General features: G+C 34.0%; 1 pseudogene; it reads right to left on the bottom strand.

Moving 5' to 3' along the window:
• Positions 1-10770: 10770 nt before the first annotated feature.
• Positions 10771-11765, bottom strand: LOC131400312 (splicing factor U2AF 35 kDa subunit-like; annotated as a pseudogene).
• Positions 11766-15264: the final 3499 nt, after the last annotated feature.

The following is a 15264-nucleotide window of genomic DNA, read 5'->3' as shown; positions in this document are numbered from 1 at the left end:
TCTCTCCTTTTTATGTTCATTTACAACATCCAAAATTTATAGACCACTCATCATGTGACAGTCTCTGCTGTAAACTCTTTCCAGGTACTAACTATTTTGATCCTCACAAAACACTATGTATTGATTGCTACTGTTCTTCTCATTTTACAGAAATGGAAACTGAAACACAAAGAGTTTTAGTAGCTTTGCCAAGGCCCTATGTTGAGTTAATGGTAGAGTTAGACTTTAAGCCCAGTCTTTTTCTTAACTTCTCTAATACAATAAAAATGATACTATGATAACATAATAAAGTAATAATATTTTAATATGGTTAATATAATAATAAATACATAATTTCAAGTATATAATAAAAGATAAACTTTTTCGGTGAATAAATGTGACAGTTATATATTTTCTGGTGATACACAACATTTATAAGAATTGACCATATTCTGGATCATAAAGCAGGTTTCAACAATTTTCAAAAGACTCTAATCCTACAGGAGTATGTTCTTTATAGTAAATTTAAGCTATAAATACATAACAAGAATCTAGATACAAAATTCCCCTATGATTGGAACATAAGCAGTACACTTCTAAAGAACCTGTGGGTCAAGGAAGCAATCACAATGTGGATTGTAAGATGTCTTAACCTGAATGATAATGGACATATGATTTCTAAAATCTTGTGGAATGGAGCTAAATGTTTGAACAGAGGGAAGTTAAAAGCCTTAAATATATATTTTAGAAATGGATAAAGTAGAAAGTCAGTTATCTAAGCATCTATCACAAGGAGTTGTAAAAATAACAAAATGAAACCAAAAGCAAGTACAAGAGAGAAAAGTTAAAGAGCAGACATCTATGAAACAGAAGACAAGTGAAAAACAATGCTTAAATTTGGATCTTTGAAGAAACTTATTGAAAGTCCTGGTGAGGATGGTCAGAGGAAAAAAAAAGAGAAAACAAATAATATCAGAAATGAAAAAAAAGTATATTGCTACAGAATAGACATACCTTGAAAAGATCATAAATTGTGGACAACTTTATATCAATTAGAAAATTAAGCTAAAAATGGAAAATTCCTAAATAGTACAACTTTTCATATTGGGTACAAGAAGGAATAGAGTATAAGAATAATCCACTAACTATTAAAGGAATTGAAACTGTAATTAAAATCATTCCCACAAAGAAAACACCTACCTCAAATGGTCCCACTAGTGAATTATAAAATATCTAAAGAAGAAATAACACCAATAATAAACTAGGCCTAAGAACAAAAAGACCAGAAACACTTCTCAACCCAACCTGTTTTATCAAACCATGTTGATATCAAATCCTTTTCAGAAATTTACATGATAGGAAAATTACAGGCCAATCTTACTTTTGAGCCTAAATGCAAAAATTCACGAGTAAGATATACATTAATGAATAGCAATGTACCAAATATTACAGCAACCACCTTCACAAAGCAGAAATTATAGGAGATACAAGGAAAAATAGAAACACATTAATAATAGCTGATTTTATTACATCTCTCAAAATGAAAGACAAGTTGGTAATAATAAGTAAGAATTTAGAAGGCTTAAACAATACAACCAATAAAATAGATTTTATAGATATATATCAAACAGCATGCCCAGTAATAGCAGATGTGTCTTCTTCTATAGTGCACATGGAATATTTACAAAAATCAAGAATATATTAAGTCAAGAAGAAAGTCTCCATAAATTCACAAAGGAAAAGCAGTACAAATAATATTCTCTGATCACAGTGCAACAAAATTAGAAATTTATAATAAAAACAAAAAGACTCTTCCTGTAGAAAATTTATAAATGTGTGTCAACAACTTTTGAGTGAAATAGAATCTACAACCCAAAATTTACCTGTTAAAAGGGATGATCAGATTGTATTACAAGAATTGAACAATGTACTTCAAAAGGACACATAATATTTGGAAAAAAGAAATGGAGAAGAGATACTGAACAAATATTAACTGAAAGGAAGTTGATGAGTTATATTAATATTGTATTAAATTGAATTGATACAGAATATTGTATTAGGAAAAATGATGAGAGGAATAATTCACCAGAGAGAGTTCAATTTTAATCTTATATTCGGCTGATAAAAAATAGACTAAAAAATAATATGAAGCAAACTAAAATATTATAAAGACAAATTGAGAAATCCACAAGTATAAAGATTTGAACTTATTTCTTTCAGAAATTGATAAATCAAAGAGATGAAAGATAAGTATGAATTTAAAAGATTTGAACATTATTATCATGCTTGCTTTAATTGAAATATAGGGATCCTTGAACCCACTAATGATGATTCCATCAATGTAAAGGGCCTTTATTAAGTAGTCATGGCCTTTCTTTACCCCTTTCCTCACTCTTCCCAAGGTGAGATCAAATGACACCTGATTATTGACTTTGCATAAAGAACTGAGTGAACATAATATTGATCTTTATTTTATTTCCCTTCTGGGATCCAGCCTGCTTCCAGAGGGCACACATTTTCTGCTTCTCTGCCCACACAGGATAGAACTGCAGTCTTCTATTATTGCTTGATACTAAATGGGTAAGTCTCATTCTGAGGTTCAGCATTAGGAACCACTTTGCCCCAGTCATTAGCCTATATTCTCCATAACAAATATAAATATAACAAAAGTTATATTTTTAATCACAAGCTGGTTTTCTCTTTGACTTTTAAGGGAAGAATGAATCCTATTTTTTGGGATTTCCCATGATCCCAGTAACAGTAATTAGAGACTACACAATGCTTTCAAACAAATATACATTACTAAAATAATTGGCCTTTAACAAGATCATAAAGTCTAGAGTTGCTATTATACAAACTTTATTCTCCATAATGGAATTAGAAACCAATTACAAAATGATGTTTAAAAACTCCTTTATACATCTGGAAGTGAGAAAACACAGATTTTATGTATCTTATAGGTCATAAAAGAAATCGCAATGCAAATTAGAAAAATATGTGGAAATAATGTCAAAAATATATCACTCCTGGTGGAATGCAGCTAATGCAGCATATAGAAGGATTTATAGATTTAAATTTTTTATATTCTAAAAAGGAAGAAAATTTGAAAATTAGTGATTTAATTTTCCAACTCAAGAAGTTAGAAATAGGACAATTGAGTAAATCTAAGGAAACTGGAAAAAAGAGAATAATACAAGGGAATAAATTAACAAAACTAACAAAAATATAATAGGTTGAATTAGTAAATCTGTATGCTGGTGCTTTAGAAAGCCAAAGTAGATAAAGCCCTGACAATACTGATTATGAGAAAGATAGAATTGATATAAGTAATATTAGTAAAGCAAAAAGGTATGTAAATACATGTAAACATACATTAAAAAATAAAAGAATACTATGAAGGACCTTATCCAAGGATTTTAATAAATAGCTATACAAATTTATAATTTGATTCACACATTTCTAGAGGAATCACATCTTTAGAAAGTTAATTTGGCAAGAAATAATTTGGGTCATTTCCGTCTACTAAAATCAGTTTCCAGCTATGTAATTAATTTTATAAACTTCTCAAATTTGAGTCGAATGCTAAATTTCAAAAAGTTTCATTGATCTTAAAATCTTTGAAAATATAACATTGTTCAGTTCACCCAAATCAATTGATATTGATAGTGTGAATATAATGGAAAGTTATTGAACTTGGAAATGGAAGCCCTTCAACTAAGGGCAAATGGCAGTTATTGAACTATAGTGTAAAACTATCTATGATGATATTGTGTTGCCTTACATACAAAAACTATAGTGCAAAAATTTTTATTCATGATTGTAGATATCTATGTTTATGAGCAGTGGTTTCTGTTGAAAAACAAGGATAAAACCAAATATTGTCCTCAGATAAATAATTTAAATTTAAATTCCACACTATACATTATGATGTGAAATTAAAAATGTCAAGTTTTTAGTTTCAAATCAAATCAAAATTAATAAATATTCCCATTTTTAAATGTACATGTCTTTAAATTTTAAATTTTTAACCTTCAATATCAAACGTTTTTGCACTATGATACATGCTTATATTTTACATTAGTGAAGAAAGCCTCTGGCAGTTGATTAAAACAAAAATCTGCCCCAGCTAGTGTATTTGTCAGGCTTTGTTGTTCTCTTTGCATCTGGAATTTGAAATCATGAAAAACCCCTTTAGACTGAGCTAATCAAGTCCTCGATAAATGGGATTTAAAGCAATCAATTGTTAAAATAAAAGAGATTTGCCTATTTTTACTCTGATAATGTAAAGAGAATCATATTGATCTGTTTTCCTATGGAAATATTGTATGAAAACAGAACTCTATATTTACCAAATTCTGGAATGGACAATAAAAACAAACAAAAAAACAAAAGCATACATTAAGGCCACACCATGTAAATATGCAAAGTATATTTGTCTTTGGTTGGGTTCCCTAAAAGCAGACCCTGAAATGAGAGATTCTTCTTTTTTAAAGAAGTGCACCATGGGCTACCTGTAAGGTAGTAAGGGAGGCAGGATAGGGAAGGAAAAGGGGCCCTGCAAAGATGTTGTTTTAGATGAAGTCTAGCCTCAATCTGATCCCATGGGGAGAACTGGAATGCAAATTTCACCTCAGAGTCATTCCACCCACCTTGAGGCAAGGAAGTGGAGCTTTTGTAGGCCTGTGCCGTCAACTGAGGGCTGACCTGGGTGGAGGGCATAACCCAGATACCTCTACTAGAGCTGGCTCCAATCTTTCCGGGGCAATCTTCCAGTTAAGCTTTTAAGTAAGAGCTGTTAGCACAGGCAGCAGCTGGTAAAAGGGATTCCCAGGCCGTCAACAAAATCTGCTACAAAAGCTAAAGATAATTCAGTCAAGAGAAAATAAATGGAAAAAATGTTTAAGTTTACAAGGAAAGAAAAAAAGGGGAATTAAAATGATGATGAGGTATCTCTACTTTTTACCAACTACATTAGCATACATTTAAAAACGGTAATTTGCATTACTGGAATGTGACAAAGCAGGTGCATTCATACATTGCTGACATCATCATAAATTATTAGAAACATTTTGGAACAATATATATTGAGAATCTTAAAATGAATAAAACTTTCAACCTAATAATAACCACTTTTGGTATTATTGACCTTAACCAATAATGTAAAATATAGAAAAGATAATGTGCATGCAGATGTTCATCACAGTATTACTTAGAATAATGTAAAATGGAAAGCAATTTAAGTCTTTAACAACAACAATGGAATCACCAAATCAGTTTTGTAATTTACCATGTAGATTATTTTTAAGCATTAAAAAATGGAGTTGTGTAGATTAAATTACAAAATGAAATGATGTTTATTGCACAAAGTGAAGTGAAATAAAAACAGCATATAAAATTATAAGTGCATTATGTTTTCCAAAATATCAGTGGCTACATGTAAGTGATTTATTATGAGTGACTGTTTCTCAAACTCTCTGTAATGAAATTTTATTTCTATGATTCAAATAAATTTAAAAATAAAACAGAGAATTATCCCTTAAAAATGATATAAGATTTTTAGATGTTTAATTCCCTGCACCTTTCAGTGAGAGATTACAAATTTGTTCATAAAACCTTCTCAAAATTAGTTGTTCAAACCAATTCTTTTGTAAGCACTGTGCTGAGTGATAATGAGAAACAGGGTCCCATCTAGGTCCAGTCTAGCACTTAGGGAGTTCTCACTCCTCTGAATGTTCATATTACTCTCTTAGAGTACTTTCATTCATTTAACCATTCAAAAACACTTCTACAGGTCTACTATACACAACACATTATGCTCACTGTTAGAAAAATAAGGCAGATTTTACCCGTGAAGAATTCATAGATCAGTGGAGAAGAAACAACCAAAATGGGTTAAGTGCTAGAATACAAATAGGACTAAATATTACTGGAACAAAGGGAAAAGAGCAAGGATACTCACATATCGTGTCTCTGAATATCTGCAATTCTGTTATCCAGTGTCTCAATAATTGAATGTTTCTAGTACAGTAGTTCTTTAAGGTGACTCTCATTTGGCAATTCTCTGAGTGTATGACTCAATAAATAGGTTTTGTAACCTGAGAATATTCTGATTCTTTCATTTCACAATTTTCAAGTTAAATTAATTCCATTTTCCCCAATATTCTGCAACTGCTATGTGAGGATTCTGGCTCTCTATTTGGGTTTCTTAAAAACATTTGTTCTCTTTCTATTAATATCTCCCAAAGAAACATGAAGTGGCATAAAGATAGAGCTAGATTAATACCAACTGAAAGACTGAGACACAAAAAGAACACCTATGTATCAAGTAGGGTTTTTTGTTTACAAGTAGCAGGAAACTCAATTCAAAATGACTTTAAAAAGTAAATGATATATATGGGGTTAGAGATAGGGTGGGCTGCAGGACTGGTTAGATCCAACAGAGATTTGTGATGCCATCAGAATTGCAGCTAGGTTTTTCTATAATTATCTTGGCTCTTCCGTTTTCTTATGTTGCGTTTATTTTCAGGCTGGCTACTTTCACTGTAGCTAGGTGGCTGACAGCAGCTCCCAGATGTACATGTTTTCTTATTCCCATCAAGGGGGAAAGAGAGGAGCATCTCTTCTTCAAATATTGAACAAAAGTCCTGGACTTCCCTCTGATTATACTTTCTCAGTCATGGACTCACACTGAATAAATAACATTAGCAAAGTAAATGACTTAAAAAAAATCAGTGTCTATTCCTGGGACTAGATGTAGGATTAATCCCACCTAAATCAAATAGTTGTGACAAAATGAAAAGAGATAAAATGCATGCTAAGGTGGCATCCAATCAGCCCAATACAAACTGACATAGTACCTGATACATACCAAGTGCTCAATAAATATTTGTTTTACTTTATTTAGTTTTCCTTATATATCTAATGCTTTCAACACTAAGGAGAAAAAACCCATCCATACAGGGATTTTGATGCCAGAATAAAAATAATCTTCAAAGAGAATAAAATCTTTTATAATTATACAATGCTGCATAAATGCAAAACTATTGGTTAAAATTCTGTGACTTGATTTATAAATCTAGTGTTCTCCTTGTGTTCTGATGCCAATGCATTTCAAGTGTAGGAGAAAAAGATTCTGAAGACACGTAAGAAAAGAGTGGGTGGCATGGTATTTCCCAAATGGAACATATTTTTAGTCTTTGCTATCAACCAGTGTGGAGAGTCTTTTTCTGAGTAGGTTTTTTCAATTTCCTTTTCAACCTGTGCACTTAACCAATACTTTTTCTCCTAACTACATCAAATTGTAATTTGACATGTTGAAGTTCCTGTGTTAATATTTTTATAATATTATATCATGGTCAATAGAGTCAAATGAACACTCTGATGCACCATACGAATGCCTGGAATCTCTTTGCTATATGTGAGAATGCTTATAATACTGCATCATTACTCAACATCCATTTCCCTGGAGTTTCCTGCTGATTTACTCTGAAATCATTAAGAAAAGAGTACTCATTAGTTAGATTGTACTTTTATTTTCCCGATATAATTGCTTAAATGTGTCACTTATGATTTGCTTAAGGGTAAAATCAAATGAAGTAATTTTTTCCACTTTTCTTGATGGCCCAAGTCTGAAAACTTCAAGTCTATGCAAATGTATCATTTATAACAAATTATTTCAGGCAAGCGCCTTCTGAAGAAGAGGCAATGAATTTCAGCCTTTAGGAATTTTGAGCTATTAGGAAGTCTGGCATAGCACTAATAAAATACACACACTTATAGTCAAATCTTATTTCTGATGATGCTAAATGGGAACGTACAGCTTAACATAATAGGCAATTTAGCATATAAATGTGTCCCATAAAAGCTAGATCTTGGCAGTTCAAAACAATAAATGTTAACCTTCAGGCAGGCTGTTACTGAGGTGTTAAAGGCCGCTGAAATTTTAATGAACTTGTTTATACTAAGAATTTCCTATACTAAGTATTTTTCTTGAATTTACCCATTCCCGTTCTCATGTGCAACTACAGGAGACATTCAAAAAGTTAGACCTGAAATAACAACTGACCTTTTCATTGGATTCTTTTGGCAGAAGTTTTAATTTAACCTTTTCCCTTAACTTTAATGTTTGCATCTGTCATCTAATCTGATAACTCTCTAAGTACATTCTAGCGGCAATCTATTCCCCAGGATCAAGAGGAGGAATGAAATGTCTTTCTAAACTAAAGAGCCATTTTCAGTGCAAGTACCTCATAACATTTTTTATAATCCAAATAATACAAAGATGGCTTTATTTCTCTCTCATTTTTCTAAGCAGATATAGATCATGGTCACATCTACCCAAAAGACCTCTGCCAGTTGCTCTAATTCTCAGGAGAGATAAAACTATCTTGACAGTGGAATTCATTGAAAGAGCAACCTGGTTTAAAACATATTAAATCAGGTCTCCAGAGGAGATTCTTCCATGTGGATAGAAACTCTAAAAACTCCATAATACCAAACAAAAAATGTCCAGACTTTCTGCAGCCATTCATACTGTTGACCAACCATTTCTTGCCAAATTTTGTTTTGTTTTGGAGTCTTCACCATCCTATTAGTTCTCTTAACAATCTTACTGATCTTTTTCTATATCTTCAGCTGGCTCTTTTTCCGTGGTCCCCTACTTCCTAAACTTAGATGTTCTCCAAATTTCATCCTTGTTCTTCTTTGCTCCTCTTTGTTTTAACTTTCTTTTAATATGTTTATTCCATTTACTCCTAGAGAGCTTCAGTTATCCTTATGAAATTGACCCCAAAATCTGTGTATCAAGCCCTGCTTATCATTTGAGCTTCAGATATCATTTTCAACTTCCACTGCTTCTCACTACTTAGGTAGCTAATTAACTCAACATTTCCAAAACTTAGCATACCATCTTTCTTTTAAAACCAGTAAATAATAATAATAATAATAATAATAATAAAATATCAGGTATTGTTCTAGGTGCTTTACATAAAATAAGGCATTCAATTCTCACAACAACCTTTCAAAGTAAGTACTATTTTTGCCTTCATTCCTGTTTTACAGATAAGGAAAGTGAGGCACAGAAAGTTTCAGTGACTGCCCATGGTCATACAGCTGGTATGTAGTAGAGCCAGGATTTGAGCTTGAACAACCTAGCACTAGGGTCCTTGCTCTTAACTACTTTGCTTTACTGTATTGCACCATTTCCCTTACCATTTTCTATTGATTTTATTTCCATTCTCCTCACATCAGCCCCTGTAATCATTTTTGACTCTTTCTTTTCACTCTCCATCCCTCTCCTGTCAGATCAGTTGCTAAGTTGTCAAGTTTTGTACTTCTACCACTTCAAGTTTGTTTCAATTTTTTGTGTGGGTTGGACTCAATTTGTTTTCCTGAGTTCAGCCTTTCTCCATTCTAATTTGGGAGTGGAGAGATTAATTTTCCTATAGCACAACTCTAATTGAGTTTCTAACAAGTTTCTTTCTACATATAGAAAAAAAAAACAGGCTCTTCAAGCTGAGATTCATGGCTCTCCACAATATATGGCCCCAACCCCTTTTCTAAACTTATTTATTATATTTTTAATACATAAGATCCATATCTCAACCATGTTGGACTGCTCATTCTTGTCTCTGGCAACTTCTTCATCTAATTTTACCCCTAATATCATAGTTAGTCATTTTGTAGTCCTTATGCACAACAAATACAATCTCTTTTTTAGTACCTGCCTTTCCTAATTATAACTCAGCTGCTAGCACTAGTGATCTCCAACCTGCAGGCTCAACCTTGCACATTTTAGGGGCCAGAACCATACAATCCCACTACAAAAATTAATAAACAGAAACCTCATTTTAAATGGAGTTTGGAACCAAAAGGGGGAGCTCTCAGGCCCTACATTGATTGCAGAGTCCAACAGCAAGAAGAAAGACTTCCTCTTCTTGCCTGGCAACAGCTCAGCCAATGAGAGACTGTCACAACTCAGCCAATGAAAAGCCACTACACTTCATACTCTCAGTCTCCTCCAATGGACTTTGTTTACAATAGCCCTCCCAACTGCCTCTTCCCCTCTGTAAAAGAGTTTCTCCTCCCCTTTTTGGTGATTTGCAGTCACTTGTTTACAATGGTTGTAGACCTGGAATTGCAATTCTTTGCTGATCCCAAATAAACCCATTTTTGCTGGAGAAATAACTGGCTATTTATTTAAGGTCAACAGTACTAATATATTAAGAATGCTATTTTGTGGAAAAAATATAAATAGACAGTAAATAGGAAAAGAAATACAAATGGCCATTACCAAATAAAATGTTCAATATTGTTTATAATAAAAAATTAATATTGGGGCAAGCGTGGTGGTGTAGCGGTTAAGTTTGCACGCTCTGCTTCAGGGGTCCGGGCTTTGCAGCTTCACATCCCGGGCACCCACCAAAAGCACCACTTACCAAGCCATGCTGTGGTGGCATCTCATATAAAGTAGAGGAAGATGGGCATGGATGTTAGCCCAGGGCCAGTCTTCCTCAGCAAAAAGAGGAGGATTGGCAACAGATGTTAGCTCAGGGCTAATCTTCCTCTCACACACACACACACAAAATTAATATTAAAACAATATGCAAGTGTATATGAAATGGTCAGCCTTATAAACTTATGATGGGAATTTTTCTTTTACTGTATCACTGCAAATTTTATTCAGAAACCCTTCTTTGTTTTTTGTTGTTATTTTTTTAAAAAATCCAGTTATGAACTGGTTTGGTCAATCAACTACACTTTCTAGCAGACATATGGTAAAAATGGCATGGCTCAGTGTTGCCCAGATCTTTCATGATCTCTCCACTGCCTCTTGTTGCACTCTCCTCCCCCACCACCTCCATCATTACTGCCACTTGGGAGACCTGGACCTCAATCTATGCTTCTTGGGACAACTCCACATAACTGTTGCAGCACTTCTCTAGAAATGGGCTTCAAATGTAGAAAGGTGCAGAAGCCTCCTCATGTACACACTCCCATTTCACACTGGCAGCAGCAGGCATCTCTGAAATCTGTCACAGGGGAGAGCTCAGCACGGATCAGCTGTCCATTAAACCAACAGCTATTCAAGTCAATTACAGCCTTTTCTGCATCTTCTTCATGGCAAAAGGTGACATAGACGTTTCCAACTAGGTGATCTCCAAGGTTATCACAGAAGTCCACCTCCTCAACTTAAACATCCATCTCCATTTCTGTAAAAACATCTTCAAAAAATTCTTCATAGGGGCCAGCCTCGTGGCTTAGCGGTTAAGTGCGCGCACTCCACTACTGGCGTCCTGGGCTTGGATCCCAGGCGCGCACCAAGGCACCGCTTCTCCGGCCATGCTGAGGCCGTGTCCCACATACAGCAACTAGAAGGATGTGCAACTATGACATACAACTATCTACTGGAGCTTTGGGGGAAAAAAAAAAGGTAGAGGATTGGCAATAGATGTTAGATCAGAGCCGGTCTTCCTCAGCAAAAAGAGGAGGATTAGCATGGATGTTAGCTCAAGGCTGATCTTCCTCACAAAAAATAAATAAATAAATAAATTCTTCATAGTATTCCTGCATTTCAACATCACTCACAGCACAGTGCAAACAGCAGACATGGAAGAGTTTTGAAGGTTATGGTAAATGTTCAAGAGGGCAACGGTCTGGCTAAAGGTCAGTTTACTGTGCAACTGAGAACATCTGTCTCCATGACGACATGTTCCAATTTTCAAATAAAATGAACAGTTGATTTTGTCTTTCTTGGTGTCGAAGATGGAGGTCAAGTACTCTGCCATTTCCCACCGCCGCTGACATTGCTGCCCATGCAGCCGACCTTCTATGATGGGAATTTAAATTGGCACAACATTTCGGGAAAGCAATAGATCAATTTAAAACAAAAGCCTATAAAAGCAAACAAAGAGAATAAAACTTAAATATTCATCACTATAACAATCACTAAATTAAATGTGGTATATCCATTCTATTAAATTCTGTACATTATTTAAGAATAATTTACATTTATATGCACTGAGATAGAAAGATCTCTAAGATATACTGCCAAATGAAAAAGAAAAGTTGCAAAATGATGCATATAATATTTGTATCAACACATACAGACAAAATACCTGGTACTTTTTATTTCAATGATTACATTTATTGATACACAAATACACCAAAAAATCCCTTGTAATATTAAAATTATATTTTTAAATGCTTGTATGCTTTGTTGTGGATGATCTTATTTTAGGAGAAAGTTTTGGATAGATAATCAGAAAATACACAAAAATGTATGTAAATTTATGTGTGAATTATAGTGGAGTAACTCTAAGGTCCAATATTATTGCAATGTTAAATAAATTTTGGTACACCCATATGATGCTTTGAAAATCATGTATAAATGCTTATAATATAATGTTACATAAACAAATTAAGCTATAGTTTATATCTCCAGTGTCAAATGCAGGGCCTGGCACTGCCAAATGAATGTTGAATGAATACATGTGTATACATTATAATATTAATTGGAAAAAGAACAGATAGCATGCATGCCCAGAGTCTAGAAAGACGTTGACTAAAAAATTAACTTTGATTATTGATGAGTTATGGGCATAATCATAATTCTTAAATGTCACTCCATACACATATTTCTTCCACAAATGGCCATTTACTGTGGTAGATAGAATAATGGTCCCCCAAATATGTCCACTTCCTAATTCCTGCAAATTGTGAATATGTTATCTACATGGAAAAAATTACTATACAGATGTGATTAAGAGTAAAGACATTAAAGTGGAGAGATTATCCTAGATTATCCAGGTGGGCCCCACCTAATCACATGAGTCTTTAAAAGGGGAGATCCTTTCCCAGCTGTGGTCAAAGAGAGACATGTGACAATATAAGAGTCAGAGAGATTTGACATTGCTGGCTTTAAAGATGGAGGAAGGGGGCCACAAACCAAGGAATGTGGGTGACTTTTAGAACCTGGAGATTAATTTTCTCCTAGAGCCTCCAGAAAGGAATGCAGCCTTGCTGACACCTTGATTTTAGCTCAGTGAGATCCATGTTAGACTTCTTACCTATAGAACTATAAGACAATAAATTTGTGTTGTTTTAGGCCAGTAAATTTGTGGTAATTTGTTATGGTTGCAATAGAAAACCAATACATTTTTTGAATAAAAATTTAAAGTATAGATACACAAAAAGAAAAAAAAAATCATCTCTAATTCCACATTCAGATATAACTACCATAACATTATAATACATATATACTTCAAAACATTTTCCTATATAAATATGACACATCTCAGTAAAATGCAACTCTGTTCTTCCAGTTGTTCAGGTCAAAACCCTTGGGTCATCATTGATTTTTCTTTTTATACACCATATTCAATTAATCTGCTCCATGTTTGTAATAATCTGACCATTCTCACCACCTCCAAATACTGCTTGGTCCAAGCCATCATTAACTCTCACTTGGATTGTATTTCAATAGCCTCTAAAGCTTCACCCTGCATCCACACCTGCCCTGCTAGTCTATTCACCATAGAGCAGCCAGAAAGATCTTTTATAAATATATATCAGTCACCTTCTAAAGATTCCCTCTCTCCTTCAAAGTAAAAGCGAAATACCTCACAGTTGCTTACAATCTCTTATAAAGATGTGGCCCTCAGCTGTTTCTCTGATTTCATTTCTTATTGCTGTTGCTCTCAGTCACTCCACTCCAGCCATAATATCCTCCATGTTTTTTTTCCCCAAAATAGCAATCATGTTGATAAAACAGGACTTTTTCACTCTCTGATTCTTTTGCCTAGAACATTGTTCCTCACGTTTTCTACATGGCTCACTTTCATTTCCCTCAGGTTCCTGCTCAAATATCATCCTATCAGAGTGGCTTTCCCTGACTTCCCTCTAAAAAATAACACTACCCTCCCCATACTCTTTATCCCCTCACTCGGCTTTATTTTTCCTCATAACACTCATCACTTCCTGGAATGTATTATATATACTTCAGAAATTTTATATGAAATCGTATATTATATGTTTGTTTTATTTTGTATGTATTTTATAAGTATTTGTATGTCTTTTCTTCTCTTTCCAGGATATGGAACACTGTCAATAACATAGACATATTTCTCTTATGTTTTTGGAAGAATATATATATGAAAAGACCTCTTCCTACTACTTTTGTTATGTGCACCTTGAGTTTGAAGCTATTATGTATAAAGCCACTGTGAACACTCTTGTTGGTGTCTTCTGGTACACATAGGTATGTGTTTGATTAGGTCTATACCTAAGTCCACTCATTTACTTTTTAAACTGTGTCCCTCTTGTACACGGGCTTTAATTATTTTTTCCTCAGATCAAGTCTCTTTATTTTAGTAGATAAGCTCATTACCCTTATATTTATTGTTTTAATATACATTTGATCTGTCATTTAAATTTGTTCCCAACTTTTATTCTTCCTTGATGTTGTGGGAGATCAAAATTGACCACCCTGAAATATGTCTCTTTACCTTGATTATTTTTTCTGATATTTGACCTCCCCCAAACTGCCTAAAGAATTTAACATAAAAGACCTGTTCCAGAAAGGAGTTACTATCGTATGATGGCTGTAAACTAGCTGTTACAATAGGAAAGGCACCAACAAGCCCATCTCATCAAAAATTCTGTCTCTCCCTGGCCACATTCTCTAGGTGGCCCTGCAAAGAGTTGCCAGACAAATATTTACATTTATAAGGGAAATCTCCATTTGTGAAGGTATCTCCCTCTCTGTATAGGGAAGGTGTGGGGATGGCCTTATCTGTGCAGTACAGAAGGAGAGGACTTAAATCTACATACCCTTGATTACTGTAATTTCTGTCTCCCTTCTGTCTCCCTCCCCACCCCCAACATCCTCCTTTGTTTTTAGCTGAAGATAGTATTTAAGATGAGAATCTCTGCCATTTTGTTGAGAAACTCAGTTTCCTTGGTTTCTCCCATGCATATATTTTATTAAACTTGGTATTATTTTCTCCTGCTAATCTGTCTTTTCATTATTTGGCCATCCATAAGAACCTTACGGGAAGGGGCAGAGGGGGATTTTCTCTCTTCCCCAACAATGTTTTCTCTGATTTCTCTGTGTTAACTTTTGTTCTTTTTCTTAGAATTTCCCTGTATTCAAAAGTTACAAAGCCTATTTTGAGTGTTGATCATTAAGTCAGCTACTGTTGTTGGTGGCAAGCAATAGAAATTGGTCTTTCACTAACTTGATCTGAATATGCAATTTTTTGGAAAGGTATCAGTTGTAGAACTGAT

The sequence above is a fragment of the Diceros bicornis genome, chromosome X (assembly GCF_020826845.1).
Source record: "Diceros bicornis minor isolate mBicDic1 chromosome X, mDicBic1.mat.cur, whole genome shotgun sequence".
Lineage (NCBI taxonomy): Eukaryota > Metazoa > Chordata > Mammalia > Perissodactyla > Rhinocerotidae > Diceros > Diceros bicornis.
The sequence above is the reverse complement of the archived record's forward strand: the minus strand, read 5'-3'. Positions and strand labels throughout refer to the sequence as shown.